The sequence below is a fragment of the Melanerpes formicivorus genome, unplaced genomic scaffold, assembly GCF_026170545.1.
Source record: "Melanerpes formicivorus ecotype bairdi unplaced genomic scaffold, bMelFor1.0.p_v2 SCAF_17, whole genome shotgun sequence".
Taxonomy (NCBI): domain Eukaryota; kingdom Metazoa; phylum Chordata; class Aves; order Piciformes; family Picidae; genus Melanerpes; species Melanerpes formicivorus.
In genome coordinates this window covers 4,137,624-4,164,281 of record NW_027142369.1, presented here as the reverse complement: position 1 = coordinate 4,164,281, position 26,658 = coordinate 4,137,624, and positions in this window count along the sequence as shown.

The following is a 26,658-nucleotide window of genomic DNA, read 5'->3' as shown; positions in this document are numbered from 1 at the left end:
TATATTGTGATGTTTAGATGAGTAATTAGATGTGTACCTTAAGATCCAGAATAACAAAGTCACCACTCATGACCACAAATAGATGTATGCTGGACTTTAAATATGCATTATGTTGTCCTTAATTTATTTGAATTTAGGTATATGCTTGTTCTTGTTAGGATTTATTGAAGGCAGTCTACTGTCGATCTTGTAGGTAAAATTCTAATGTGTTGTCATGACCCAGTAACCTGAGTCAATGCTGGTCGTGCTAAGATTCAAAAAATTCCCTTAGAGTAAATTAAAGTGAACTGATGCCAAACAGCTGATGAGTTAGGATTATCAGAGCCATCAAAAACTCTCAGTAATGGACCAGAGCAGAGGGAAAGTGGGAAGACAAAAGGAGATTTAAAAGGAGAGAGAGAGAGAGAGAGTTAAGAAATATACCAAAAGGGTATCTCTGCCTTTGGTTCCCATAAGGTCTCATGGGCATAGTCCAAGTGCTTAGTGGTGGATGTACATTCCAGCAGGGTCTTCGGTGGTAGGTGCAACATGTGGAACCTGGAAGCTGTGGTCCTTTTACACCCTTTTGGCAGGTGGGGTGATCTCTCCAAGTCACAAAGAGGTGTGCATGAGTGAGGTGGTGAGGTGTGCACAGAGGGTTTGATTTTTCAGTGGTGCTGTAGCAGTGGTTTTAAAGAGAGAATTCTTGCCTGAAAGAAATTGTTTCTTTTCATTCTTAAGCCATCTGGCAAGCCAGCAACTCTCCTTCAAAGATATTAAGGACTATCAAAAACATCACTCTCAATAGGGGCTATCAGCTCCTCCCTGTCACATATATTCTTTTGAGCCAGTAGTCATTGGGTTCTTATATATGTACATAAGATAGGATGAACACAAGCATATATATCTTTTCAGGAGCTTGTGAGGCCCATTGGCAGTTCTTTAAATTAGATGTGAAGAGATGTGAAGAGATGTCACAGGATTGCCTGTGACAAGCTGTGAGATGACACACCAAGGTGCTAGTAAGGGTGCTCAACCTAAGGTAGCATAGCCAAAGTCTTACAGAGACAGCTGAGGACTCCTGAGGCAGTAGGAGCCAACATGGAAACATCCATCCAACACCTCAAAGGAAGGAAGGAATATTCCTCTAAAAAGGTGACATGGCCAACGACCCAGTTGAAGTGCCTTTAAATGAATGCAGACAGCATGAAGAATTGTAAACTACCATGCTGGTAGAAATCTATGACCTGATTTGCATTACTGAGACTTGGTGGAACAACTCCCATGACTGGAATGTGGTTTATTGGTGGCTACAGACTATTCAGAAGGAAAAGGAAAGGAAAGAAAAGGAAAGAGGGGTGGAAGCACTGTCCTCCATGCCAAGAAATGGATAGAGTGTGAGGAACTGACCCTGACAAACAGCCAGGAGGAGGCTGAAATATTATGGGTAAGAATTAGAGACCAAGGCAATAAAGAGGGAACTTTGTGATTGGTGTCTACTATAGGCAGCCCATTCAAGAAGAGCTTACTGACAAAGCTTTCTTATTCCAGCTACAGGATGATTTTTTCTCACAGTTCACAGGCTCTCGTCCTGCTGGTGGACTTCAGCTACCCTGGCATCTTCTGGAAATGTGGCAAGCTGCAGGCAATCCAGGAGATTCATGGAGTGAATCAAGGATAACTTAGGCTAGGAAGTGGAAAGCCCTGCCAGAGTGGATGTGATACTGGGCCTGATGGTCACAATGCAGGTGAGCTCATCAGTAGTGTGACCACCTGTATGAACCCCTTGAGGTTCAACAAGGCTGAGTCCAAGGTCCTGCACTTGAGTTGGGGCAATCCTCAGTATCAAGCTACAGGTTGATGTGATTGAGAGCAGCCTTGTGTATAAGCACTTGCAGGTACTAGCAGATAAAAAGTTGGACACGAGCCAACAATGTGTGTGCACAGCCCAGAAAAGCAATTGCATCCTGGGCTCCTTCAGCAGCATGGTCTGCAGGTTGAGGGAGTTGATACTGCTGCTATACTTTACTCTGTTGAGATCCCACCTGCAGTACTGTGTCTACTTCCGGAGCCCTCAGCAAAAGAAGGATATTGACCTGTTTGAGTGGGTTCAGAGTGGGATCTGAGGCTGCAACATCTCTCTTACAAGCACAGGCTGAGAGAGTTAGGGGTTTCCAGCCTGAAAAAGAGAGGGTCCTTATTGTGGATTTTCAGTACTTAAAGAGGCCTCTAAGAAAGTTGGAGATGAGCTTTTTAGCAGGGCCTGTTGTAATAGGACAAGGGGTAATGGTTTTAAACTAAAAAAGGGTAGATTTGGACTAGATACAAGGCAGAAATAATTTACAGGTGGTGAAACCCTGGCACAGGTTGCCTGGAGACATGATAGAAGCCTCATTGTGGAAATACTCCAGGTCATGTTGGAGAGTGCTCTGAGCAATCTGATCTGCTCGGGGATGTCCCTGCTCATTGTGGGTGGGTTGGACTAGATGACCTTGAAAAGCCTCTTCCAACATAAAGTATTATATGAAAAGAAGAGTTTTGTCAGTGACTGAAGAGGTTAGTCTAGATTTCACTGAGAGAAAGAGGTCAACAAATTTCCACCATCAGATTTTTTTTCTTCCTGTCTTTATAACTACTGAAGTAGATGTAAGTGTAGGTGAGCAAATCCTACATACTTCCACTGTGAACAATAATAAACTTTATTCACTTCTTTTTGAACACAGTTAAATTTACCTGTTGAGGTTTAGTTTTTTTCTTTCTTTACTGCACTGCTGGTGCATTATCTCATTTCTTTTGGATGTTATTTTGTTTTTCCCCCCCCCTATTAAATTTTGTGGAGCTTTCACTAAGCTTTCAAAGGCATTTAAGTGTTCTGTGTTTAGTTTTTATTTTTTTTCCCTTCATCAGTTTGCAGCACTTTTGTCTGCTTTTTTTCTTTTAGGTTTTACAGCTCTTCATGTAACACTTTAAGTAATTGCGTTACTCTAATTGGAATGAAAAACAGTAGAGAGTTAATTAACAACAACAAAAAAAAGTTCACTGCAGAGCAAGTTAGTAGAATGGTAAAGATGTCATGATTTACAGTATTTGCACAACTTTCTTTATAAAGCAATTGTTCTTCATTATAATAATACCAGGAGAACAAATAGGGGGAAAAAAAAAGGTGTTACATTAGCAAACAATTAATGAGCATTTGTAGCTGAATGGAATCCACTTTTATGTATTATTTCATTAGAGGTTTACAGGATCTGTGAGACCAGAGAATAAATAAAGGTAATGATTGCAAAGTAATGGTCTCCTAGGGGGCATGAATATTGAACAAATGTGTTAGTCTTGCCTACTTACCTAAGCCTTAAAACCAGGGGGTTTTATACCTTAATTTTTCTACTCGCTCTTTCATTAAAAGATCAAAGTGTGCTATTAGATGAAAGAGAAACTGGCACAGGTATTTCAAAATTATCATTAGAGTTACATTCTCTATTGTAGCTTAACAAGAACTCCCCTTTTATGTTAAATCCCCCGCAATTTAAATCCTTTTTTCCATTGTGAAGGATAGCCCTTTGTGTCCTTGCAGAAAGTAGCAAGCCTTTTGTAGAGGGTGATAACTTTTGAGAGAATGATCAACATTTCCTTGGCTGTATACCAACCTACACTTTTTAGTTGGCAGTCTTCCATCAAATCTGCACTACCGATCTCAATGCTTGGATGCACACTTGTATAACAGGGAGGCTTTTCACTATCTTCAGCATTGTTTCACATACTTTTTAGGGTGTTGGGTAATGATAGGACTAGTGGGAATGGAACAAAAGTAGAAATGGGTGGATTCAGATTAGATGTTAAGAAGAAATTCTTCATCATGAGGGTGGTGATATACTTGAACAGGTTGCCCAGGGATGTGGTAGAAGCCCCATCCTGGGAGGTTTTTAAGGCTAGGCTGGATGTGACTGTGAGCAACCTGATCTAGTGTGAGGTGTCCCTGCCCATGGCAGGGGGGTTGCAACTAGATGATCCTGGATGTCACTTCCAACCCTGACAATTCTATGATTCTATGATACTCGCCATTTGTAGGAAGACCTATTTAGCACAAGACAGATTTGATAATGGTTTCAACACAATACAGCTGTCTTGCGCATCTGTGCAATGGGCACATCCACATGTACTGGACTACCAAATATGAATTTGCAACATGAGGAAACTTGTAGGCTGACCAATTATCTAAGAGGTGTATTTAAAAGGTGAAAGACTGTTATGCTGTAGTATCAGTTCTCTGTAGTGCTATAATTATAGTTCAAGACAAAATGTAAGCAGTTTCTCCAGCAGAGAACTGGCCCATGAAGTATGTTTCAGCCACAAACACTTTTCACTGCCCCCCACTATGATGCCATCTCTCACTCACTTCTGCTCACAAATTACAGGCTTCACAGTCTGTTATCCTACATGCTAGAGGTCAATATTAATTATCAAGGAATATTCTGTGTTGCAGAGAGAACATATTAGGATAACACATTCAATTAAATGAACAAGGACATCTCAGCCACTCATTTGGCCACACAGTCCATATCCATCCTTTTCAGTTATACTGAACACCCCACCTCTCTTCAGTTAATATTTAGTGGTGAATTAGGCTAAGAATGGTGCAAACACCTGCTCTAGTCCTGTGGCTTATATTTGCATACTCCTGGGGTGTAGCAGACATGTTCTTTGTAACAGGTGAGAGGAAGCAGCACTCAAATAATGAATGTAAGAGAATCAAATAGCAGACAATGAGTCCACAGCAGCAGTAAGTAGCAGCCTGCAGAACATATTTATAATGATTGTTGTCACTGTGTGGCCAAATGAGTGGCTGAGATGTCCTTGTTCATTTAATAAGCAGCCTCTAATGGATACTTGCAGTACTCACATTTTGTGTTGGTGTTTGGTGTGAATATGCATCATGGTCTTCCTTTTGAAAAGGGATAAATAGCAGAACATTTTTTTCCTGGTTGTCCATCAATTCTGAGACTCACCAGTAACACTCACTTTCACTTTATTTCCCTCTGTCTCATGGTACTGAGTTAAGAATTGACACTTAAATCATGGGATTCATGAAGGATGGATTTTAAATATTGGTGAACTTTGAACAAGGGATATGAAATGTCTGAATAGTCTCTTGAATACTCAGGAAGGAAATGCCAATGAGGATTGAAGCTTTTCCTGAATTGGCTGAATTGAGATGGAGGCTTTGTGCAACTCTGGATTGCTATATTTTAGTCAAACCAAATCCCTCAGAAGAAGATTCAATAAATTATAAGCATAAAAGGGAACTAAAAGGGATGTGATGATCTTCTCAGAACCACTTAACAAAGGCTGTCTTTAACATTATTTTGGATTGTGGGATCACCTTATACAAACTGGTTCATTTGTATAAAAGGGTTTGCATTCTTTATTAGTTTAATAGTTGGAAGAAAGTGAAAGGACAGCTCTTTCCCCAGTCTTCAGTACATTTAAATTTGCATGCAAAAAAGTCAGATTCAAATTATTTTTCATTAAAAAAAAATATTGAGAGGAGCTATAAACAGCATGCTGAAATTCCATAAAAACGTAGCTTTAACCCTAAAGGATTTAACATTTGCTTGTTTGTTCTAGTTTTTATTTGTGTTTAGGCAGAGAAACTGACCTCCTTGTGGGAGAGTGAGACAGTGTTTCTCTTCAGACTTCTCCATCTGATTATTGTTTTACAGCTGGTGCTACTAGAAGCTTTTACCTGGAAGGAGGAGTAATGGGATTGGAAAGGCAAGGATGTGGTTAAATATCTTCATAAAATGGAATTCCCCTGATATTTCCTGATGAAGCATGTGATAAAAAAACTAAAAAAAAAATGTCTGACAGGCATTGCTTGAAGATTCTTCCTAATGGGGAGTGACACTTCTTTCTTTTCTTTCTTTCATGTAATTCATCAGGGCAAACCAGGCCACAGATCTTTGCAATGGCATACAAAAGTATTTCTAACCCCAAATTCAAACAGCACTTGTACAAGCAGAGTGACAATCTATTGTACTTCTTTAGAGAGTTCATTTTTTGGTGTCAGTTATAGCATCATAATGTGCAGTGTATTGTTGTTCTACTTAGTGAATTGCTGATGTGTATAATGATGCACCTGTTAGTCAAGAAATCTTTCAGAAGCCAAACGGTGCTATAAAATTGACATACTCACACACAGCCAGAACTGTCTGGATATTTCCTCTGCATTATGCAATATTTTCTGCTTTATGGCCATTAAAGGCAATAATAAAACATCTGTTGCTGAGTGGTATGTTGTCACATCTCTGTGAAAAGCATCAAGATGATGATAGCAGTGTGATGCACTGTGCAATAGCTAAAGATGGGTCAGTGTTTTCATTATCAGCTCAGTTTTTTTCCCCCTGTGTGCATATGTCTTTGCCGCAGGCAGGAACTTGCCAGACAGCAGATAAGCCCTGGAGCTATGACCAACTTTTGCACTTGCAAAATTTGCAATAAATCTAACTGTAACTTCATTTAGTTTCTGGAAATAAAGTTTTGTGACAGACTGCCAATGATTTTTCCAACTTTGTGGGTCTAGCACTGGTGATAATAATATTAATCTTCTGATTTTGTCTCTCGGTACAGCTGAACTGACTGGAATCTGTTTGGATTCCCCTGTCCTTTGAAACTGTAACTTTTTCTTCTACAGTTTCCCCCTCCCCCCAGTTTTTCTATTTTCCTTCTCTCTACCTCTGCATTTGTTGGACACAACAGTACTCATGAGAAAATTTCCTTGGCTAATGAGTGTACCTTTTGTATCAAAGCCGAAATATACTCTGTAAATTGGTTTTGTAGTCCTTATAACACCACTGGCTACTCAACATAAGGGTATTAGCATTTATGATAAATAAAATAATATATCTAGAAGGATATTTGCCGGTAGAAACAGCAGGTTTCCTGTGGGTGCTGGGTAATAGAAACCATGCATCTCATTTTTAGCTTTCTTGGTGTATCTGAAGCAGATATTTCCTAAATGCTCCATTCAGTTTTTCAGTTATTATTATGTACATTTGCTTCTTAGCTTCCAAATAATCTAATTTGATTTAAACTGATTTAAGAGGACTCCCAGCTAAATCCTAAGTTCCAGTCCATATCTCAGGTCCCAGGTATTATTTTTGTTGCATACAGCTTATTTTAATGTCATTAATTTTAATTATTTTAATTTATTCATATTATTTGAAATGCAGGCAGTATCATGGGATCAGCAGCCATGATTCTCATCTTGAAATCAACCAGCACAAATATTGCATACACAAACTTAAACTCAAATGACAGACACCCTTTTTTTTTGGGTTGTTTGTGGGTTTTGTTTGATACTGCTTTTAAGGGCTGGATCACCATGCATCCTGGTCTTGCTGTCTAGTGTCTAGCACATATACTGTGAACAAAGAGGTGACTTTGGATCCTCTTAAACTGCAAAACAAATTAAGTCCATCTCTCCAAACTCCTGGTTACAAGCTAAAACTGCTGTTGGATGGCCTATACTGCTGTCATTTTAAAGAAAACAGAGAACCCTACTACTGGGAGTTACCCTGGGCCTTGAAGGGTAGGTGGTCCACATTTGATGTACATGGTCAGAAGGAAGTTTTCTAGTAGTAGTCTACTTTGAACCCTGTTTGAGGTATCAGTGTTTCCTTATTCATAGTGCAATGTCTGTAGGTATGTAAATCAGCATGCTGGCAAAGCCTGCATGAGATTAGTAGAGAGATAGGGTACAGTAATCAGAAGCAAAACCTGAGGATTTATCTGTTAAGGACTGAATTTTCAAAGGGAACCTGGGTTTACAGCATAGCCTGCAGTAGGAAACTGTGCTTTGAAGTTGGGACTAAAGATGCTTCTTTCTTTTCCTAATATTTCAAGATAATTTGTTTCCTATTAATTTTTTGGTAGGTTTTTGATACAGACAATTCCATGTTCTGCTGGAATTTGTTAGAATCTTGTTTCTTTTTCTTCATATTTCAGAGCAAAAGAGCAAACCTCTTTTAAAGCACCTGAGCCCACAATATTTCATGAATATATGGTGCAGGAATTAATTTTTCTGTTTAAACCTGAGTTTTTTTGACCAAACAAGTTTGACCAGTGATGCCTTTTTGAGGAATAGAACACTATAAAACATACAGGAATTCCGTTTTTAGAAAGTGATGAAGTGACTGATTTCCTTTATATTTAAGGATTATCTCCATTAGTTTTAAGGATTAAAATGTAGTTCTTAAAGCCCTGCATTTCTAAAAGCTTCAACTTTTTAGTCTTCGTGATATCCTATATCAGTTTAATGAACTGCCATATGCAATGTGAGAAAATACTTCAACATATTTGTATGGTTTTCTGCTTTTATTTCAGTTTCATTGGATGATTCCTTTTTGTATGAATGCTAAATGCAATATTTAATCTCAATTATTTTCCCTTTACTTCCAATATTTCCATTTTGCAATTTTAAGGGGTTCTTTCTCATGGCTTGTTTGAACTGAGCTGGTAACAGAATGTTTTGGAACACTATCATAAAGGTCAAGGCCTTGAAATAGCACATTTCTGACAAACCTGTTACAGCTGCTTGTACACTTACAAAGGCATGAATTTTAAATAGGTGGTTCATGTTCCTCAGGAGATGAGTTCAGTTTCTTACTTTAAAACTTTATTATGGAAATATCTGTCCCTTTATTCACCTAGAGAAATGAAGATTATAATGAACCCCAAGAACACTGTTTTGATTACTCTTTTAACATCTCACGACCTTCATTGATTTTTCAGTGAATGATTTATTATGGGCATTATAGCAAAAGTGGCTAATTCATCTGACTGACAGAAACTGGCAGAAGCTAATCCATGACACTGGATTCAGTAAAAAAAACAAATGATGTTTCAATGTTTACCAAGAAAATGATGGGAAGAGTACAGCAGGAGTTCTAGTATATTTCAGAAAACATAGTCATAATGGGCCATGATGTGCTGTGATTTGTGAAGTTAGCTGGGATGACTGGGAAAGCTGAGAAGCCACTGTGGAGAGCCCCTCCTGAACTGTGTGTCACAGCTCAGCTGTATGTAACAAAATTTGAAATTAGATTTGGCATTTCAGGGCAAATATGAGACAAATAATATTTCATTAACTGCTATGAGCATACTGTAAATTAAGGAAAGACTGCTTTAACTTCCAGAGAAAGATATTCACTGTAAATTATTTCAGTTCAACTATGCTTTCCACAATGAAGTGGCCAGTTATATAATGGTGAATTCTGTCCTTCTTTCCATCTGCAAAAGAAGCAGATGGACTCACTGAATATATGAGTTAAGATTGTGTAAGTACTTGGTGTTGGCCCCTAAATGAATCACCAGTGTTAACTGAGATGATTAAATGGTTAGAAAGATGTGTGGGGTTTTTTTTTCAAGGAATATTGGTTTATAAATATATATTAGGCTATCTTTTCTGTTTGCCTCAATTTTACTGTCTTAGGCTTCAGAAAAATTCATGTGATAATCCTACACTTTCTGAGTCTAATCTCGAAGAGGAATGGGTACAATTTATTAATAAAAGAAAATTGCTAGCAAACAACACCGCCACCCAAAACAAACAAACAAACCCAAGTCGAACCAAAAACAACTCCACCAAAGTATTTGCATAAATCTTTACCTGAGGATTTATTGACATTATTTGGGAAAACATTCTTGACCTTGAACTCAGAAAAATCCTAAATGCAGAATAAAGCTCAAGGAGATACAGTTTGAAGCAGTTAGTGTTTAAGAAGATGCTGACCTGAGTAGTGGCAGCTGGGCATTTGAAGAAATCAAGTGTCAATGTGACAGGTTCAAAATGTGTTTGTTCATCTCTGACCCAAGTTCTGTATCTCTCTGATAAAATTTATCCTTCATAAGCATATGTTACAGTATTTGATACAAAAGGTGATGCACTTCAATGATAGAGAAAGCTTCTATTTTTACTTTCACTGCAAACACTTCTAAAAATGGATAAAGTTGCTCAATGAACTCTCCTTGCTGTCAACCTTTAATTAGGCATGAAACCATTCTCTCACAGAGTGAGCTTCCTTTGCACTTAGAGGCTTTCTTCACTTCACTTTGAAGTTCCTCTGGCAAGATGTGTCCCTTTCAATAGCTTCTGTTGTCATCTCACTCTCTCTGAATGCCGGGTAATGTAACTTTTTATTCTTCCAGTGTGATACTGCCTTTATATGCCTTTTTATCCTGCAGTGAAGTATTTGTTATTGAGTAAACTCTGTCCTGAAATTGTGGATACTGTTCAGTTCCAGGTACTGTGTTCACTGAGATTTACTCTTACTTGGAAATGTGTTGAACACCCTACAATTTCTAGGACTAGAAAGGGGGAAAATAAATAAAGTAGCGATTTAGCTGTTTTATTACTTGCTGAGATGTAATCCCTGCATATGATAACAGGACAAGAAGAAGTGAGCTGATGTGGACAGCAATGTGGACAGCAAGCAAACCTGAAATTCCTTGTAACCATGTAATATAGACCTAACTTCAGAGGCTGGGACAACATTCAGGCCGTGTGTTCATCACCTAGATGCCATAAGGATTGTAAGATCAGGAGACTACAAAAAAAAAACCAAAAACCCAACAACAAACATCCACTTGCAAAAGCTGTATTGCATTCCACATTCAGGGGATGATACAAGCATACATTGAAATATAGAGGCACAGGAAAAGCTTAAATCAGCTAAAAGTGCCATTGTGCCTGGTAAGTGGCATCTCATCAAAGCCCCTTTATGGCTTCTTTATGGCAAGAAATACGGTTTCAGCCTAGGGAAGTGCAGCCCAGCTTGCACATTTGGTAGTTGCAGCTGTAACAGAATTAGACACACTTTGGCAAGGTCTAGCTTGTGTGCTGCTGCTAAAAAGAAAATTTACAGGGTGAAGCTATCCCACTGGTTACTGAGGATAGCAGTTAGGTTTCAAAAAACAGTGCAGTCTAAAAGGAAAGCAGAAAAATGTATCCCAAAATGTGTTTTGCTGCTCCATTTGTCATTTAGCACCCATTGAAATAAATTTTCTGAGCATGCAAGATATGCACATTCTAATGAAATCAGATAGGAAAAATGGGGAAATGAGGAGAATATCATATCTTATTATTGCAGAGAAAATCTAACCCACAAAAGTACTGAGTCTGTTATCCAGGCCAAAAAAAAAAAAACAAACCACAACCCCAAACCATAAAACATTTAGTAAACGCTTTGTACCATTTACCACAGTATCAAGATTGTCACTACTTCTAGTCTTGCATGTTTTATACTTGTCTTTGAGTTAGAAACAGCATGCAATTACACCTCCAGAAGGGTACAATTGTGATTTTTGACTGTGAGGTTTGATTTATGCTGGTGATTTGCAAATGACAGTTTACTTTTATGATAGTGTAGGACCTTAGAAGACAAGTAATGGTGCTAGGAAATATGTCATAGACCTTAGTAAACATGTCTTCTGCTAGTAGTCAGAGTTGTGTAGCCTTTTGAAAGCTAGCATTGGCAAGACCTGACAGATTAATTTCCTAAATGTTTACGTGAATTAAACAACTCTCTCTTATTGCTTATCAGAAAGTAGAGGTGCCAAAGAGAAATGTGATCAAGATGTATAGATCTGTATGTGTTTGACTTCCACAAAAGCAGCTAATGAAAAGAAGACATGTCCAGTATGTAGAAAGTTAAAGAAGCAGAAGTGCGTGCAGTATCCTTGTGCTCTCAATACTGAGCTATAAAGGGTCTAATGTAACTTTGAGATCATCAATTCTAACAACTTGCTTAGAGCTAACAATCCCACCTCTACTGTTAAGTTACTATCACTAAACCACTTCTCTGTGCACCACATCCATGCATCTTTTAAATACCTCCAGAGATGGTGACTCCATTACTTGAAGTGGTTGCTTAAATTACAGTCCTGAGATAGCTTTTGTATACTCTTGTAAGCACTGAATCTGGGACAGATCCTATGTTTCTGCTCAGTGCCTATGCTGGAACATTTGCTAAGTACACAGATTCAGTTCTGGGTTTTTAAAAGTGGAGATTAAATATCCAGATTTTTAAAGCCAGCTCCTGTATCTCTGTAAGTTAGTTCCTCATTATTAAAACTAGTGATAAAACAGAAATGTCAGAAAATTTTCTGTCAAAATAGATTTACAGTGGTGTATAAAAGACTCTTGTGGTGTTACTATGAAGAGCTTTCTGATGTCTTTAGTAGGAATGCAACCTCTTGTGACTATAATGTCTGAAGTTTAGTAGTCTAAGGCTCTTCTTCTCTGTTTCTAGCCTACCGCAAGACAGATCATGCGCATATGATTTTTTGGAGGAAGTATGTTGTTGCAGTCACTGTTCAGAGGGCAGCTGCTGGACATGTGCAGTGCATGATTCCTTAGCTGACCAATTCCTTAGCATGCTGCATAGAGCAAAACAATAACATTCCATATGAGCCAAGAACAACATCCTCGCATTGGCACCCTTTGATTGGAACACGCTGCGGAAGCCACCTCCTTGATGTGCTGGCACCTCTTTTGGGGAAAATATTTTAGTTTATATATGTGGTTATAATGTACTGGTTAAGTGATTGATAACAAAGAGTATAAAAACCAGACACTGAGCAATTGTTATCTTGGGTTAGGGACTTATGTAGGAATGGCTTTGGTTTGGGCTGCTGGGGACTTCTGCTTCTGTTAGCTACTTCTTCAGGCTAGGGCTTCGGTGTAGGAATGCTGCAAGGGATATGCTTGGGACTTCTGTTAGCTGCATCTGTTAAGGGCTTCCAGGACTACTTCTGTTAAGTGGGACTCTGAGACTCTTTAATGCTAGGGATTCTACAATGCAGCAATAAAGTATTTCTGGGATGACTTCTGAGATCCTCTGCTCTATGCATTTTTGGAATCCTGTTGCTATATGGCAGCGGGGTTCATGCCTTCATTCATCACCCAATAGCAGCCTAAATCAGGAGGAGAAAAGCAATAGTATGTGTGCAGTATGAGACTTGGCTTCCACTCACACTACAGGTCCTACAGTGCCAGTAGTCCAGTGACCAAATTTCCTGAATGCAGCCTAGTTAGTGGATTAATCTTGTTCTGCTCCAATAATATGTTTCAGTATTAAAGATAAAACTGTTAACCTTTTAAAATCTTTCTTCTGTTCCATGCAATTTGGTAAAGAAACTTGGCAGGTTGCTCCTCATTCTTCTTCACTTGGCTTACTGCCTTTTATCTATGCCAGATAACCACAGCAATATTTAGAATCTGAAAGAGGAAAAGGATGAGATACAAATAATTTTATATAGTTGTTTGCATGGTAAGGTTTTATGCAAATCTTTTATTCTCACTAGTATTTAGAAAACCCATAGAAAAGATATATTCCTACTACTCATCTCCCTGGTAATATCTGGTCACATTTGCACAAAGTACTGGTGACAACTTCAAAACCTTTAAAAATGCATCTTTTCAGGGAAGTACATCAGTACTGTTCTTACCTTTTTTGACTTTGATGCTAGCAACAAGTTAGATCAGAGTTGATAGTGCCAAGGAGAGAACCAGTGGGTGCATTTCTCAATTTGGCATAATCTTATTCATGGTTTGTCTGCTCAAGCAAATATGTCTCTTTTTGCTCTCAAACAACTGAAAACATTTATGTAAGGTCAAATCTAGTGTAAAGAGAAACCTGTATCCTAAAGCATAAAGTAAACATACAATATTTTTTCAACATGTTTTGAACTCATATTTTTCCTTGCAGCTTCATATACTCTGTATAGGAAAGCCTCATATTACTATTGCTGTTTCTGCTGGCAAGTGCAGTTGTTTCAAGATCCATTCCTTCACAAGACTTAGTTTCATAGTTTCATAGTTTCATTCAGGGTTGGAAGGGACCACAAGGATCATCTAGTTCCAACCCCCCTGCCATGGGCAGGGACACCCCACACTACATCAGGCTGGCCAGAGTCTCATCCAGCCTGCTCTTAAACAGCCCCAGGGACGGGGCCTCGACCACCTCCCTGGACAACCCATTCCAGGGTCTCACCGCTCTCATGGTGAAGAACCTCCTCCTCACATCTAGCCTGAATCTCCCCACCTCCAGCTTCATTCCATTCCCCCTAGTCCTATCACTACCTGAGATCCTGAGAAGTCCTTCCCCAGCCTTCCTGTAGGCCCCCTTCAGATACTGGAAGGCCACAATTAGGTCTCCTTGGAGCCTTCTCTTTTGCAGACTGAACAGCCCCAACTCCTTCAGTCTGTCCTCATAGGAGAGGTGCTGCAGCCCTCTGATCATCCTTGTGGCCCTTCTCTGGACACGTTCCAGCACCTCCACATCCCTCTTGTAATAGGGGCTCCAGAACTGGACACAGTACTCCAGGTGGGGTCTCACCAGAGCTGAGTAGAGGGGGAGGATCACCTCCCTCGACCTGCTAGCCACACTTTTCCTGATGCAGCCCAGGATCTGATTGGCTTTGCGGGCTGCAAGTGCACATTGAGAGCTCATGTTGAGCTTTTTGTCCACCAGCACCCCCAAGTCTCTCTCCTCAGGGCTACTCTCCAGCCAGTCACTGCCCAGCCTGGATTTGTGCCTGGGATTGCCTCGACCCAGATGCAGGACCCTGCACTTGCTCTTATTGAACTTCATGAGGTTGGCTTGTGCCCACCTCTCCAGCCTGTCAAGGTCCCTCTGGATGGCCTCCCTTCCCTCCAGCGTGTCTGCTGCACCACACAGCTTGGTGTCATCAGCAAACTTGCTGAGGGTGCACTCAATGCCACTGTCCATGTCACCCACAAAGATGTTGAACAAGACAGGTCCCAGGACTGATCCCTGAGGGACTCCACTTGTCACTGGCCTCCACTGGGACATGGACCCATTGACAGCCACTCTTTGGGTGCGGCCATCAAGCCAGTTCCTTATCCATCTAGTGGTCCACCCATCAAACCCATGTGTCACCAGTTTGAAGACCAGGATGCACTGAAGTTCAGTAGCTGTCCTTTCCTTCAGACAATTGAGCTTTCTGTGCTTATGAGTGTGCTGGGAACCTTTTGACCTCCTCTTTCACATTTCCCTGTTGGACAAATAACTCTGAGTTGTGGCTCCCACACATAGCACAGAGGCTGACTTCACCAGTTTCTGAAGCTTTCATTATTCCTCTCAAGCAAAACCAAAAAGTACTGTGACTAGGAATCATGAAAATTAGAAAAAATGAAAAATCTAGCAGGACATTGCTAAGGCTGATGCCAGTTTACAGGAGCTGAAGATTTCAATTTGAAGGGGACAAAAGAAATTTGAGCTTTAAAATCCATCAGTTCTGTGTTACTGTGAGATATAATAAAATGCTCTGTGCTTTCCCTTCTCTTTCTTCACTTGAGTAGTGCTATAGGGTTGAGAGGGCTATAGGGTTGAGGGAGCTGTAGGGTTTGTGGTGTTGGACAGATAAACTTGAAATAGATTGAATTTGAGACATTTTGGTGAAGATTGTTTTGTATTGACCCACACCTGTTGCATCTTCATCTCAAACAAAATTATTGCCAGATGGAAAATATTAGAGCCTTGTAGCTACAACATTGTAGTATTGTAGCTTTCCAGCAAGTTCTGACCTGGAAAATGTTGTTGAGATTATATAATCTAATATAGCTTTACATTACAGTGAAAATGAGAGCATGGAATCTCTAATTTTTGTGCCCAAAATTCCATGGAAGATGAACCTTGAAATAGCGAGTAGCCTGATGAGATAAGCACAGCTCTTAAGCTCTCCTGCTTCTTAAGCGTGCATCCGAATGACCTCATTTTAATAGTGCACAGAACCTCTATGGCTTTGGAACCAGAAGGCATTGCTCAACTTCTATTGCAAGGACCCAGCAGCACTGAATCAAATTTCTAAATCTGCAGCTTTACTCCAGAATTATAACTCAAAAGTGAATATATAAATTTCTACTCTAATTCTCTTTATCCCAAACCCAACACTTTCTTGCATCCATGTTGGATTGCCACACCACTGGAAAATATTTTTTCCCAAGAATGCATGCATGTGTCTTGATACCATTCTCGTCATAATAGTTGTCTCATATCCTCATTAAGATGGGGCATCAGAAAATAATGCAGCTGTAACAATATTAATAGGTCAGCTATCCCTAAGATGCTTCCTGGATGAGATAAAAGGAAGCTGGTTTGCATATCTGGTTTGTAGGAGGGTGTATTGAACCTGAAAAGACCCGCTGTGCTACAGATGGCTTTTGTGTGATGGATGATACTATAGGTAGAGAAAAATCCTTGGATTCCCACGGAGTCAGGTTGCCGTCTCTGGCAGCATGATAACATGGGGAGTTACAGATTTGATGACTGTCTTCTAACGTAAAAGGAACAGGAAAAAGGAATTCATATTTGAAGCATGTTGCAACTATAGCTGGTATTAAGAAACTCCTCCCTGCTGCATTCAGAAACTGCCACTGCCCAAATGTATCATTGGACAATGAGACTTCACAGTGTTGGGCTACTTCTTAGAGAAGGCAAGACTTAACATGAACAGGCAGAGGGAAAGAGAGGATATAAAGGACTGGCAGGGACAATGGCAGGAGCTGTTCATTCAGTCACTCGCCTGTTATGACGGTTTCTTCTGAGGCTTAGCAAATTTCCAGTCTGTTTTTTTTCTAGTGGCTGGCTACATCTTCAAAGTTAACCCCCAATAAACTACCAGGGATTATAGAAGAGAGAAAAGACATGTCTATAAAAAAACCCTCTTACCCTAGATATGAGTGCTGTGCAGATTTAATAATGACCATTCTGAACACAGAACATGAAAGTTGTTCTAATAGAAAGAAGAAATAAAACTATTCATGTTGTTTTGAAAGACTGTGATCTAGAGTAACAATAAAGTGAAGAGGCTGAACTCACTAATGGCTAAAAATGAAAGGTAAAACCTCCAATAAGTTGAATTCCTTTTGATGTTTCTAATGTTCTGCTCTAGTTCCCAAAAAATCACGAGGATTACTGGCATATGATTCCTGCAAGTCTTAGGACAATATGTATATTAAGGATTTATTCCCTTTTCAAGGCATTTATTTAATCATGTAAACACCTATGAAAAGCAGATAGTTGCCCATAATGAAAGCAGAAATAAAGAGGAATGCAAATCAGTCCTAACCAAAAAAGAAAAGAAAAGAAAAGATTTCGTCTTACTGGAGAGGTTCAGCTGGGTTATTTGCAAAGGCTCTTTATCCAAAGATGCAGGCTGTGGCAATTTGCTTACAGTTTGCAATGGTTTTGATGCCACTCAGCTACTGCAGTCACAGTTTGTTTTCTCTGAACTTTAATAGGGTAATCCAGCACAGAGGGAAGAGTAGCTTTGTTAAAACTCAAATTCTAATATTTAGTTCATCATTGCTATTAACTTTGTTTGTCCAGTGACACACAGTTTTTTCTAACCAAGAATTATGTGAGCTGCCATTCAACTAGATATTGCATGAACAAATCTGTTTTGAACTGAAGTGTGCTATGTAGTTATGCAATATTTTAGGAGTGATTTAAAAGGTTGTTAGACATTTAGAATTTTTGAAAACCACTAGAATACAGTATGTATTTTCATCAGGGCCTAGAAATAACATAAAGTTCTTCAGAGATGTTCAATGCTTTACAAAATGTCAAAACAAATGAGCATTAGGAAGCTGATGTCTCTGTCACCTGGTGGGTTAGATCAGTTCTGCTGCTTTGAATTACTTTTTTCTCTCTGATTATGAGCATCTATCTCACAAGTGTCACTCATTTCTAGGGGTGTCATCCATATTTACATGCATGTTTATTATGTATGCCTTATGTCTGAAATTTGGGCTTTTTATACCTTAGGAATAAAATTGCTATTTAATTAAAGAATAAAAACCAACGCTTCCAGAATATGGTTAGCATTTCTACACATTTATGACTTATACAGTAGGTTAAACATCATTTCTGTTGGGCTGTATTTATTTTCAATAAATTTCTCATTGTTTCAAGTGTTGGATGATTCCATGTTGAACGTTACGTTTTCTAACAGAAAGTTATTATCGTGCATTTTTCCACGATTTCCAGCACAAGTAACTGAGCTTCTGAGGCTTGTGCGACCAAACCTTATCTAAACTGATCTTTTGACTTTGTAATTTTTAAATTATCATTATTTATTTATTTGAGTAAGTGTTTTTAATGTTTGCTTTCAGTTTTATGTATGGATAAAAACTTTTGCATACAAGCAAACTGAAAGTAGTCTCAGACTTGAAGTAAAATGGAGCAGGTAAACCTATAAGAATGTGGGCCTGTTATCTGTGAGAAGGGTCTTTTTCTACCTAAGTACACTTTTATTTAAAACTACTATTTAGAGATTAATAATTTTATTCTGAGTTTTGAATGTTTAATCACAGAAACCCTGGGATTTAGACAACTGTTTTCTTCCCAGAATTTTGACTTTGCTGTGCATTACAGACTTTTATGTTAAAACCTGTTTCATCAGTATTTCATTTCTTTTTGTCAAAGCAGCAGATGGAATGTTTGAACATCTGCCCATCAGCTGTGGTATTACACCTCATTTATTGAGGGGACTTTCTCCATTATCTTTCAACCAGTTTTGACAGGAGATGTTGGCCTTTTTTGGCCGCCTGGGCACACTGCTGGCTCATGTTCATCTGGCTGTACACTAGGACTCCCAGATCCTTTTCCAGTGGGCTGCTTTCCATCCACTGTTTCCTAAACCTGTAGTGCTGCTTGGGGTTGTTGTGACCAAAGTGGAGGACCTAGCACTTGATCTTATTAAATCTCATCCCATTGGCCCAGTTCATTGATCTGACTCATCCAGATCTCTCTATAGTGCCTTCCGACCCTTGATCAGATCAACACTCCTGTTCAATTTAGTGTTGTCTGCAGACTTGATGAGGGTGCACTTGATCCCCTCATCCAAATCACTGATAAAAGAGGTTAAACAGAATGGGCCCCAATCCTGAGCCCTGGGAGATACCACTTGTGACCGACTGTGAACTGGATTTAACTCCATTTACCACAATTCTCTGGGCCTGGCCATCCAGCCAGTTTTCAATCCAGCAAAGAGTACATCTGTCTATGCCACAGGCCACAAGTTTCTCAAGGAGAATGATGTAGGAGGTGATGCCAAGGGCTTTACTAAAGTCCAGGAAGACAATGTCCACAGCCTTTCCCTTACCACTAGGTGGATCACCTGGTCATAGAAGGAGCTCAGGTTGGTCGACCAGGACCTGCCTTTCATAAACCCACTCAGATTGTGCCTGATCTCACTGTTATCTTGTACTTGTCATGTGAGAGCACCTGAGATAAACTGCTTCATAATCTTCCCCGGTATCAAGGTCAGGCTGACAGGCCTGCAGTTCACCCCTGTACTCAGCACTGGTTAGGCCACACCTGGAGTACTGTGCCCAGGGGGCTGGTCTCTTCTCCCAGGCAACCAGCACCAGAACAAGAGGACACAGTCTCAAGCTGTGCAGGGGGAAGATTAGGCTTGATCTTAGAAGGAAGTTCTTCACAGAAAGAGAGATTGGCTGTTGGAATGGGCTGCCCAGGGAGGTGGTGGAGTCACCATAGTTTAGTTGATTAGAAGTGTTGGGTGATATGTTGGACTCAATGATCTCAAAGGTCTTTTCCAACCTGGTTAATTCTATTCTATTCTATTCTATTCTATTCTATTCTATTCTATTCTATTCTATTCTATTCTATTCTATTCTATTCTATTCTATTCTATTCTATTCTATTCTATTCTATTCTATTCTATTCTATTCTATTCTATTCTATTCTATTCTTTCTACTCTATTTTCCCTGAATCTGCCTTTTGGCCCTTTTGGTATATTGGACTTTGTGGATCAAATATGTGTCTTCCAAGGCATAATGTTCTTATATCTTCAGGGGAAGGGTGTTTGTTGAAGGTTAAGTTACTGTGGTTTGTTGAGGGGAAGGGTTCTGTGAAGAGGAACAAGAGTACAAGGTGAGTGCAGGAAACTGCCAGGATTCCTCTCACATCTCACAGTGTTGAAATGCTCAAATAGCCGGTTGAAATAGTTCTATTTGTCATCATGAATGTTTTAGGGCTTTCAAGTTTTGCTCAAACTTTTTAGAGAACCCAAAACTTTTTGTATAAAAATTGCTCTAGAGGAGGCCATTTCTACAGCTATGGGAAGTCAGGTAAAAGGGAACACTGAGGTGGTGGTGTTGTAATGTGATAAAATACAGAGGCCACAGAACAGTAATACACCAACTTTTACATTTGTGGGTTAAACAACCAGAGTAGTTTCACTATATATCTACTATGACATCAGTGAAAACGTGTGTAAAAATGAGTTGCTTATGGACACTTTGAATTCTGCAACTTAAATGGTACTTGAATATACCCAAAGACCTGCTGCCAGATTCTTGGGTGTTGGAGATAATAAAAATAGGCTGTGATGGCATACACAGTGCAGGTATCCCATTCCAGCTCTACAAAGCAGAGCAAGCTGATCCTCTGAGACTCATTGCAGCTCCACACTGTGTGCATTTCATAACTGAATTTGCCAACCATTGTCTGCAAGTTCGTGAGTTCTGATAGCACAGTTCTTGGCAAAGCTTCTTAGCTGGGGCACAGCTCCTGGTAAGCATGACTAGATTGCTCCTAGGACTGTGGTGGATTGTATCCATTTGCCATCTGCTCATTGCTTTCCCACACTTCTTAGTCTGAGGTTGTACCTGATACACCTAAATCAGGTCTGACACATGCTTGGCAGCAGTAAAAATACCTTGCCCTTTGCTTCCCACTGCATTACTCTTATTTAATCCCTGGTGCAAGCTCTCACAGAGAATTTTACTATTTTTATGATATAGACCCCTTTCCCCATCCCCACCCCTTCCAGGTCCTTAGCAAAGATCCTGCTTTCACAGCAAATTAAATATATGGCAGTACAGGCATCCAGTGATGATGCATTTACCACACTTTATGATTTGTGAAGGTCTAGGAGAAAGAACCTTCATAACAAATTTTACAAGAAATATTACAATGTTTGCAAAAGTTGCTTGCTGATAAAAGATGAACTTGTGTTTATTCATTTCTATATTCTTCTACTGCATGAAAATCACTTTTGAAATAATCACTTTTGAATAATGCTTCAAACACTTGTCATTAGTGATGAAGTGGTGCTGTATGATGAGTGCTTTTCTTTGCTCAGGGACATCTCTAAAACAAGGAAAGCTAAACTGTTCAGTATAGTTCAGTTCGGTGTTGTTTACTCATAGGCAGAAGCCAAGGTTAAATTACAGGCTTCAAAAGTAGAATTCTAATTGAAACATAGAGATTTAAGTAAACAAGTATTTTAAATTATAGTTAAAGTTTGGAAAACAATCAGGCTGTTCTTATGTAGATAAAAATAAAAACAGAACAGAATTACACCACCTCCCCGGGCAGTACATTCCAATGGGCAATCACTCTCTCTATGTAGAACTTCTTCCTAACATCCAGCCTAAACCTCCCCTGGTGCAGCCTGAGACTGTCTCCTCTTGTTCTGGTGCTGGCTGCCTGGGAGAAGAGACCAACATCCACCTGTCTACAACCTCCCTTCAGGTAGTTCTACAGAGCAATAAGGTCACCCCTCAGTCTCCTCTTCTCCAGGCTAAGCAACCCCAGCTCCTTCAGCCTCTCCTCACAGGGCTGTGTTCCAAACCCCTCACCAACTTCGTTTTAGGGTATCCTGTTTGCCCCATTTTTCCTTCCAAAAGCAATAATTTTTTTGTTGTTGTTTCCTTTTGACTGTCACATCTGTAGATCAGATTACAAGACAATTCATGTATTCAACCTCAGCTTATGCAGTAGATTGCAGGGAAGGAGGAAGAGGCACCTTCTATACATAAACAGTGACGGTGATTCAGATGCAAAAAGGAAAACATGACACCTTGTCTCTGTTGAGCCTGGTTAAGATGTTACATTTTTCCAGCTTCAGCTAGTGCCCTTGGATATGATTCAATGATCATTCCTGGTGAAAACAGCTGGATAGAAATAATTACAATGAATGCAAAACAGAAGCTGGATTCTGGACTTGATGATGTCTCGTCCCTGAGCAGTGAAGCATATCTCTAGCCCTTGTTATTTTGTAGACACTAGTAGCACAATTGATGCAAAGACATACAATGCCAGTGCCAGTGATAGTCCCATACTATTTTTGTGGTCAGTGTAAGTAGGGAGGTCCAGACACACAGAGAAGGGTATGCTGCCTTCTCTTGAGTGAGAGAGTAGGTGTGAGTTTTTTGGCTCTGTCACATATGCCTGTTTGAGATGCAGCAGCTGGAAGCTCTGTGGTTGAGAGACCCAAGCCATAAGAAGGGATCCTTGTTCCTTCTCCTTTGTGAACACTACATGAATTTGCATGATCGCAAGTACCCTCACTACAGGGATGGCATGCTATGTGATTTTAATGCTTCACTAAAATTGGTACATTGACTCTGATATTGGTTTGGTGCTTTTAAATTATTCTCTTCTGAACCAGTAACAGGAAACACTGTCAGTTTATAATTTGAAACTGTTTTGAAGCAAATAGTTTCACATTTGCTTTAAATTTTGACGCAAAAATTGTCTTTCAGAGCTTTCCTCTTTTCCTGTGTTTTAAAGCCAGAAATTCTCATTGCATTACAGAGTCTGCATTCTCTGTCCCGTGTAAACTGATTCCATTTACCTCTGCATAGAGTTCAGCAGCTCATGCTTGACTGAAGGTATCTCTTCCAAAAGAGTAACTGATCTTGATTAAAGTAAAAAAGATGGAGAATCCACACCTGTGCTTAGCAGGCTGTTAAAATGAATATTCACCTTTGTTGTAAAAAAGTACAAGCCCAATTTAAACTGAGAATTTGTCTAGCTTTAGCTTCTACCTCTTGAATTTTATCTTGTATTTATTCCGTGAGTTAATAAACTGCTTTTAAATGTTTGTGAAGAAAATAAATGTAATTCCATATTGTAACTAAAACAATCTTTCCAAGACTCTTGGGACCTGTGAGAGCTGTAACCTCTGTGACTTAACAGACAAACTAAACCTCTGAGTTGATAGTGGAACAGTAGAAAAACACAAACAGCAGCTTGCCAGATTCAGTATCAGTGACTTGGACATCTCCTTTGTCATCTCTCAAAATACCATTAACTCAAGTAACTTGGGCTTGCTGAATGTATGGAGATGTTTAACATTCTCTTCGATTGCTTTTAAACTGAAATTTTTTCACCCAAAGCTGTGAGAATGAGGCAACCTCAGACACCTTTCCAAATACTGAGCAGATGTGAGCATCTCTGCCATCATATTAACAGTTAAGCTTTCCATTTTCTAATGGGACTGCTGTTTTTCATATTATTTTTAAAAGTATGTTTATTCTAAATCATGCCAGACATGAGTCCTCTAGCCCCTCAAGCTCTCCTGCAAACTGCTTCCTCCCCACATCTGCATTTTTGTTTTTTTTAGTGTTGTGCTATTCACTTTACCACAAATCCAGGAGTGGATTTTTATCCCTAAACTGTTCTCTCTCAATCTTGGAATAACATTTAGGCTTTATAATCAGCTTTCCATATAAAAGTTGCATTTTCCTGCTTCATATTTTCTGACCAAGAATTTTTGCTGAAATTTTTCTTCATCTGTGGGAAATTGCTAGTAATATTATATTATGACCTTTCTCTTCATTGTTTCCCTGTCCTCTCAAATATTCTTGAATGCACAAAATATTTTAAAGTGCTTTTCTTAGGTACATCCACCAATTCTCACTCATATAGATTAATAATTTAACTGCTTGTATTTTATAGGATTTGATCTGATTTTTCTCTTGACTTTGGCTTAACTTGAATAGGCTCTGATTAAAAGACAAAAGTTTTAACTAAATAGCAAACAATAACATGAATTTTAAAGTGTATATATATTTATGTGTATAAAAGCCAGTAATATATATATATATATATCAATTAGAACATGCAATTTGCAGATAGAACTAATTCTCTGATTTGAAATACGAGATGGTGTTGCAGAATTGATTATTAGCTGCAAAAGCTATTAAAATGGGCATGTACTGGCACTATTGAGTCTGAAACAAAAGCACTAAAAAAAGACAAACTTCTAAATTTTATTCAAAGAAGTCAAGGAGAATGTAATAAATTAAATACTCTGTGTTCTCTGAGGTTCATTTTGCAAATTATTAGACTGGAAAAGACCAGTTACAGTGTATCACCCAAGCCAAGGCTTTCTCTACCCAGGGTTGACCCCTGTAGCCTGGTACATTTTAAAGTGAATCTCTGCTGGGAATTCTGTAACTCCTGGGAACCTAACATCTACCAACATCAATATATTTTCTTGCTCGGCTTAAGTCCTTCTCCCTTTCCCATTCCTCATGTTTCCACATTTCTTGCAAAAATTTATTCCCTTTCATATTATGTATTCATGTCTTACAATTCTTGCGTGCAGTGCAGATTCATTGATAACAATTTTCCCAGAAAAACTGGGATTTTTTTTCTCTGAAATTTCTAGCTCTGTAGAACCACATTGGCCAACATTGGTACAATTCACAGTCAGCCTTTCTTTATTTTTTACTCATTTTGAGGAACCGAATGAATATTTATTCCTTTGCTTGTGTTTCTTGTATTTATGTCAAGTTATAATCTCCAACAAGCAGCACTGGACTCTCTCATTAGTTATTGTTTTGATGCAGAGAGCAATTAAATATAATTAACTGAATGATTATCGTTTGCTTGTAGAATTTGCTAAGAATGCATATGCTCCTGCAGGGAGTTGCTTGCTATTTCCTGCACCACTGATCTGATGCTGTTTGGAGAGAGCCTTTTTTCCCTCTCTATTTACTGCTTCAGTGATCTGGGGAAGGAAGTAAGTGTGTGAAAATAAGTATGCCCTAGCTTGTGAGTAACTATCTCACAGAGAGCTAAGGGATAGAGTTTCACTTTGGCTTTGTTACAGTGCTCAGAAGCAAAACCACTAAAATATTCATAATTGGACTTTGAAAGAGAGGTAGCAAGGAAAGTCTTTTTACTGCCTGTGTGATACTGGGGAACTAATTTAACCCATCTTTAATAATAATAAAAAAAAAAAATAATAAAAGTATTGCCTCATTATTATTATTATTTATTTTCCAAGAGTTCTTTGCAGATGTGAGATACTGTGTCAGTAAGATGCTCCTTAAGTGTGTAGATGTGATAAATTTCCTGCATTAGGAGTATATGTCATTCTCTTTCCATGAACCCAGTCTGGTCTGCCTGCTACTAAACCCTTACTTAAGTCTTAAGATATTCTCCACATGAATTTAAATAATGCTTGGCTGAGGAATAGATATTCTGCATGATGGTTTTGTAATTGCCACTATTAAGCCAATTCCTCAAACCTGATGTTAATATACTGCTGTTTGCCATCACACAAGGTAGCAATTTGAGCTCCTGAGATATTCAGGAGCTCATCTCAGCTGAAGGTAAAATTCCTCTCATTAACTTGCTCCTTGGTCCTCCCTGTTGGAATTCCCATTTAACATTTCATACCTTGACTTGTTATTAAAGTGTAGTAAAGAGTTTTCTTTGAGGCTAAACTGTGGGTTGATACAGAAAGGACTATTTTTATACAGAAGACCATTTTACTGTCATCCAGAAAACCATTAATTTAATTTTTTGTTTAGATTTAGTACTTTTGAGAATCACTATAGTACCAATCTTTTGCCTGTTAGATTGGTAATTCCAGTAAGCAATAAATGTAAGAAACCCAACTGCTTCAGAGAGATTTCTCTGATTATTGCATTCACATAATGCAACCTTACCTGTAAAATGACTTCCCCATCTTTGCTTTTGAAAATGTCTGACTCCTTTCTTGCAGATTTTCAGGACTTTTCAAACATTTATGTATTTCTGTTCCTTTACATTCCACAATGTTCACTATGTGTGAATGTGAATGTAGCAAGCATCACACTTAGAAAGAGCCTTCAGATGACTGTGCAAATGTTAGCTAATTATGCCTTCTGTCATTCTGTGAGATAGGCTAGTTTTATCATCCATGTTTGTACAGATGGGAAATTCAAACAGATTTGAAAGTGATTTGCCCTCGGCCAAGTTACTTGAAACAGTTTCAGAGCCGAAAATGGAGCCTGGGAATTGTTGCCTCCCACAACCCAGAGCGATTCACCTGTTTTGGAGACTTTGTACAAATAACTCTGGTGAAAGTGCAGTGAGTTTTGTGCAAAATATTCTGTGTTTCTGGCAACAATACCTATCCTGGAAAGAAATGAAGATGCTTGCTGTAAGGGACAGCTGTAATAATCCAGCTGTAATTGCTGCATAATATAGCCTGTGTGTCTCACCCAATACTTCTTGCATCTGGCCCTCAAACACAGAAGCCGAGTCACAGCTTAAAGAAGATACTTCTTGACATAAATGTTCCATGGAATTATTTGCAGTCCTTTCTTATTGCATGTCAATATATAAATGCACACACAGTTTTTTTAAGGAAAAGCTTCTGAAAGGAATATGCTTGCCACTTTTCTGTGTTATTTTAGTAAGTAAATATCATTATATACATAGTATATATATGAAAAAATGTGTATATGTAAAGCATTCTAATAGTCTTTAAGTCATGTAGCAGTTCTGAAAGAGGAAGAAAGCAGCATCTGAATGTGAGAAGACTCAGCATGTATCTCACAGTAC